Source organism: Gossypium arboreum, chromosome 4 (genome assembly GCF_025698485.1).
Source record: "Gossypium arboreum isolate Shixiya-1 chromosome 4, ASM2569848v2, whole genome shotgun sequence".
Taxonomy (NCBI): Eukaryota; Viridiplantae; Streptophyta; class Magnoliopsida; order Malvales; family Malvaceae; genus Gossypium; species Gossypium arboreum.
In genome coordinates, this window is record NC_069073.1 from 35488751 (window position 1) to 35495438 (window position 6688).

Genomic DNA, 6688 nt, shown 5'->3' on the forward strand with positions numbered 1-6688 from the left:
ATTTTCACAACTTTTACAATTTAGTTCTTTAAGCCATTTCCATGAAAAACCACCTAGTAAAAGTTGTTTACCATCCTTTAAACTCTCATATCCCTCCATAAATCATCAAAACACAAACATCTCATACATGGGTAAATTTTTTAATATGAACCCTAACTTAAAATTTGGGTAAAAATAGAAAGAGCATGTTACGAGGATCTCAAAAATATGAAGAACGTTAAAAACGAGGCTCAGGAGCACTTACTATTAAGCTTGAAAATGTTGAAAACCCTAGCTACGGAGACCCTTAGAATTTCGGTAGCATGGAGAAGAAAATGAGCTAATTTTAGCTTGATTTTCCCTTTTTTATTTTGTTTATTACCAAATAACCAAAATGTCCTTCCTTACTAAACTTCTAAAATTTTCCATATATGCCCATTTTTGTCCAAAAACTTATAAATTGAGAAAATTACTCTTTAAGGACCTCCAATTAACATTCCAAAGCAATTTCATACAAATTACTTCTAGAACTCAAGTTTTCAATTTATTCAATTTGGTCTCTAGTCTCCAATTGGACACTTTACACATAGAATTTCTTCATGAAACTTTAACACATGCTCATTTTCATATCTTAGACCTCATAATGATCATGACATAATTATTTTAACGTCAAATTTGTAGTCCTAAAACTACTATTCTGACTAAGCTCTAATTCGAGATATTATAATAATGTCGTGACAAAATCTTGATTAACATACTGTGTCTTAGAGTGGCCTGCCACTTTTAAAGGCAAAACCTCAAGTCTTTGTCCCTGCTCATACAGAGTCTTATTATAGTAACATGTGTAATTCCTTCTTTATGACACAAGCATTATTTGAATGTTGCTCATGCCATCCAATATTAGTTAAGTAATCTAACATTTTCCGCATTAAATCAACTTAACAAGAATAATATGCCATCGATTATTCTAAGGGATTGCACATAAACAATTGAATAGGCAGTAAAATAATTAGATTTATACCATGGAAACTTAAAACAGTTAAGTATCATGAAAATAACCCTAACCTGATGAGATTTAACTCATCAATTGGAAAATATAATTCCAAACTATTACCATCGTTTAAAACCAAATAAGTTCACAGGAAAGCCCTAAGGAAATTACTGAAAAACGTCAAGAAAATAGCTTCTGCTCGTCTGCACTTCATCAGCACAATTCTATATTGACCGAGAGGATGACTTCCTCTTCCACTTGAGATTTCTTACTCTTTTACTTCTCTCTAAGATGCCTTTTGAGGTTCCCTTCATTGTCCTTTTACAAATAGAGTTCGGCCAATCAATTTGTGTTAATCTTCTCCTCTTTTCTAAGGTGATTTATTTGGCATAAGTTTATATTTCAAATTGAAACAACTGCATGAGAATTGTTTGACTCAGTCTTCCTGGCATCACTGCAGCACTCATGTTGGCATATCATTTGCACTTTGCCCTAGCAAAACTTCACTCATTTATTTCCTTTCTTTGAAAACTTGCTCCTTTCCTACCACCACACAAAACTTCCACAAAAACCAATTAAAAGCACCAAATAACTCAACATTGTCCAAGTTCGAATGCAATATAAAAAATGATAATTAAAACGCCTTAAAATGCAGCAAAATATACCTAAGTACAAATAATTAGCTAAGTCAAAAGGTAGAAAATATAACTCTTTTCAAGAGTTATCACACCCTCAAACCTAAGCTATTACTTGTCCTCAAGCAAAAAAATTCCTATATATACTAATGCAAATATTTTGCCATGGCATGAAACCCTTTCATACTGCTTATCTATCCGAAAAACAATGTATATCTCAATTCTCAGCAATTTTTCTTTCCTAAAGTTGTTCGAATGGCTAAGGTTTGTCTAGCAAAGTTAGTGCAAAAATATCTCCTAAAAACAAAAACTTCTAAATACTCATCCACTCTCCCTTTCCGTCGTATAGCAAATATCTTTTAACCCATTTAGTTCATTTGCTACCTAACATCAATTATTTATTATTCTAGATTTTTCTCTCTGGTTTTTTAATGGGTTTTTTTCTACCCTGACAATCATAGTGGAGCATACACCGAATTGCTGAGGTATTACATATGTCACAATTTAAACAAGAAAACATTAATGAAGTTAGGGCCTTTGACTAAAAAGACGGATGGAGGATACAACTACCTCATTAACTACTCAGTCCTTAGCTACAATATCCCTAACAATTTTTATTACACACTCATACTTAGACCCACCTTTCTAATCAATAGCACGATGGAGCAAACAAAGTGGTGCTAACCTATTTAGCGATGCTGAAGCATTGGACTGTCTACTATCCTTTATTTAAATAATATTTAATAGCATTGTTAATAATACTAGGTTGAAGAATCCCTAAGGCATTAAAATATACTCACTATAATTTGAAAAACAATGTAGAGTATAAAGCATCTTAATTTTAGAAATCAATTTCCAAGCAATCTAGCCTTAACAAAACTTACCAAATCCATTTTTACAAATTCAAGAAAATCAAAAAATAATATTTATAATCATCATTGAAAATCATGAATAAAAACTGTAGTTTGTATAGACAAACAATATAACAATAGTTACAATGCCATGGAAAATTACTCCTATATGCAACAATATGGATATACCCTAAATACAAAATGCAACCTAGAGGCCTAATACACCCCCAAACCTAAGGGATGCATTGTCCCCAATGCATGGAACAAAACAAACATAAGTATGCACATAGATATAGACAAAAATAATATGTAATTTATTAAGAAAAGAAATAAGGAAAGAAGAAACTTATTAGGCTTAGACTAGACTGTAGGTCCATTCAATTCGTCTGACGGTCTTGCGGGCTTTGACTTTGTACCTCATTTTTCATTTCAAAGTGGTGCTCTCTCCACCTTCCTTCTCAATTTTTATAAGATCAACATCAATTGATCAATTAGTTTGTCTTGCTCTGTCACAGAAGTCGGTGAAGACACGAGTATAGAAGTTTTACCCTTATCAGCAGTAGTGGTAGTGGTAGTGGCAGTGGCCTCCAAGGTCCTTAAATACATATTTTTCGAGCCCATCCTTAGTAGCTTTCTCCTTACGAGTGGCTTCTTCTTCCACAGAATCACTACTGGTAGCAGCTGATTTGGCTCCTCTTCAGAGTCATCAGATGACAGCAAGTTCAATAGAAACACAAGAAATGGTGGCATGGGTTTTGAAAAATTCTTCTGAAGGGATCTTCGTAAGGCCAAGTCTCGATTTTTCGCATACATCCAATATCGAGCATGGCGTGCATTGAGTTGTCCCAACTCTTCAATGAGGTGGTACTACTGGACTTCAAAAAGGGACAGCCTTTGCTCTTGCTTATTTAAAAAATGTAAAATTTTCTGGATAAGGGAATCACAAGAGTCAGGAGACGTTGTTGTAGGAATTTGCATGGTAGGCAAAGCTTAATGGTGCTGGAATGCCGCGACAAACTCAGCTCCTCTGAGTTTGACAAAAATAGCTTGTGTTATCCCACCATTGTTGAGGGTAACATCCTCAGCATCACCTAATGGCACATTTACTGCTTCACACAGGGTTAAGATAAGATAAGGTAAGTTTAAATTGCCAGCATTCTTATCTGCACACTTGTGAACTTCCTGGAATATAATTCTCCCAATATTTATCCTTCAGCATTTAATAATAGAATGCAACAGTAGTATTCTCTCCTTTGACACTATCGTATTATGTGTTAATGGTATCAATCTACTTCTCAAGAAGTGATACCAAACCTTCCCTACTGGCTTCCACGCAACGCGCTCAACGGTGTAACAGTCATGGCCTGAAATAGTCCACTGTGTTTCTTCAACACACAAATCATTCAAAACCCATGATAATCCTGCTAGTGTAATATTGTAAGAAAACTCCGAACGTTCATTTCAACCTCCCAGAGACCAAAATGGGTATTTATTTGGTCTTCATCAAACAGAAAAGATTTACCTCTCATGTAGATGAATGGGGAATCTAGGGAGTTAACATAAGAATAAAACTTTCGCACCACTTTTCCCAAAACATCTCATGGATGCAAAAAAAAAAAAACTTACTCCAGTTGTGCTTTTCAATAACTGATGCCACTGATTCATCATACCGAAAATGGGGTTCATCTTTTAATAGAAAACCCTACTTAAAGAAAAATAGTCATTTGAGGATGTTAGATGTATACCTTGTAGTAGCGATAGCATTGAAGAATATATTTGGTTGAGAACCCTCAGCATAAGAAGATTCTACCATCTTTGAAGTACTCTTTGCACGGGCCATAAAGGAATTCTGAAAAGAAATTTGGGAAAAGTACCCAAATGTGAAGAGAGTAACAGAAGAGTTAAAAGAAAGAATTAGTGTAAAAATGAAAACTTTATGAGAGGTAAGAGATGTGAGTAGTTGGAAGAAAAATGAATTAAAAGGGGATAATGATGGCGGTTTCTAGGGAATGAAAAACATGAGGAAAAGGGTAATGACGTGGGGAAAATAAAAAAGAAATGAAGTTTTGGGGGGAAATGAAATATCCGGGCCCTCTATTTAGGGCTTCTATTTGAGTTTCCCAAAAGGGTTTGCCAACAAATCTTTCTTTTGAAGTTTTTCAACTAATCAAGTCTTGACACTTCATTACCAGTTTTTTTGTGGCATCATACTCCTTTATAATGCTACGACATTACTACTCAACGCTTACTAGCAAATAATAAAATATTAATAGTAAGAAAATAATACAAAATTTTATTATTAATTAAAATACATAAATTAAAAGAAAAATTGCTAAATTAAATGTTATAAAATTAATGGTTTGCTTGTCACGTTCAACAAGAGCACCCCAACAATGCTTTAGGCATTGTCCGTTAACTTTGAATGTTGCTCCTGTGTCCAATTTTTTTACAGTAACAACTCCATATGAAAACACTTGAATTACTTCAAAAGGTCTTGACCATCGAGATTTTAATTTACTAGGGAATAACTTGAGCCTAGAATTAAATAATAGCACTTGCTGTCCAGGTTTAAACTACCTTGGCAAAATTCTACTATCATGCCTTGCTTGTTCTTTTTCTTATATAAATGAGCATTTTCATATGCTTGAGCCCGAAATTCTTCCATCTCATTCAACTCTAATAATCTTTTGTTGCCAGCAGCAGCCCAATCCATATTCAGCCTTTTAATTGCCCAAATGCCTTATGCTCAAGTTCAACAAGCAAATGACATGGCTTACCATAAACAAGCTTGAAAGTTAACATTGTAACACCCTTTACCTGTACTCGACGGCGGAACAAGGTACGAGGCATTACTGTACTTGAACACAATCAAACACACAAAACTAGACCATAAAATTTCATTCCAATTAAGGTCCTTTAAACATATACTTAACATCCCTTACATGGGCCTGCGAGGCCCTAAACATGTATCGAAAAAGATTTGGGACTAAACCGAGAACTTCCGGAACTTTTACAACACTTAGAAAAATTTCATGTTTTAGAGAGTCACACGCCCATGGAGGTAGGCCGTGTGGTCGCACACGCCCGTGTGGCTTGGGACACGCCTGTGTATGCCTCTGTCCTCAGCACGTGTAACTCTCTAACTATGACATCATCAACCAAATAAGGTCACACAGCTAAGGCACACGCCCGTGTCCTTAGGTCTTGTGGCGAATTAAATTCCAAAATCAGGTGCAGACTTCACACGGCCTGGGCATACGCCCCTGTTCTAAAGTTGTGTCTCTCACACAGTCGAGACACACGGTCGTGTCTCTGCCCGTGTGTTTACTACTAGGCATTCTATTTTGCATTAATTAGGGTGCAAAAGACACACGACCGGATCACATGCCCATGGGACAAGCCGTGTGTCACACACGGTCTATACACACGCCCGTGTGTCTACCTGTGTAGGTGACTTTAAGGCTATTTTCCAAGCCAATTGCCACCTTTATTTGTACAAACACATATATAGCTTCAATGATACCTTAAAACTCATAAACATAGCTTATGCATGACAACTTCTCATCACATTTTACTCGTTTAAGACTCTCTAATATGACAAATCAAATTTTACCAACACCCATATACGTATAAGTAATATTTCTTAGACTTGCATGCAAGCATTTTCATACCATCTTATACACACACAACATTCATCAACATTCAATCATCAATAACCACAGGCCATATCATAATAGAATGGTACATACATACATGGTAAGTAGTTTTTCAACCCAATAATCATTATGAGCCATATCTCTTGGCCATACACAAAATAAATCAAATATCATTATAAGCCAACACATTTGGCTAGACCAATATGACATATAACAAAAGGCCTAGTCCCTATACATGCCATACTCAAAATGTTGAGACTAACTATACCTAAAAGATCCAATTAGTAGTGTGAACGAGCCTCCAATGTCTTTTGATCCCCGAGCTAGCTTGGTGATACTACAAGGAAATGGAAGAGAGAGGGAGTAAGCATAAAGCTTAGTAAGCTTGTATGTAATTAATAAGCAATAATAATATGCATTATCGTACACATACATAACATAACCTGACTCATCTCATTTTCAGTAATCATTGTAGTCATATCCTACCTCATTCAATTTACACAATGTTCAATAGAACTCGAGACCATAATTTCTTTATTCTCATCTTACCAAAGTTTCACCATTTTGTAATCTCAA

General features: G+C 35.3%; 1 long non-coding RNA gene across 1 annotated transcript; it reads right to left on the minus strand.

Annotated features, from left to right (window-relative positions):
* Positions 1–968: 968 nt before the first annotated feature.
* LOC108457763 (uncharacterized) lies at positions 969–4482 on the minus strand. Its single transcript, XR_008281677.1, has 3 exons — positions 3005–4482; positions 2873–2910; positions 969–1529 (listed from the first exon to the last, which is right to left on the minus strand). It is a non-coding gene; the product is annotated as an uncharacterized LOC108457763 (long non-coding RNA).
* Positions 4483–6688: the final 2206 nt, after the last annotated feature.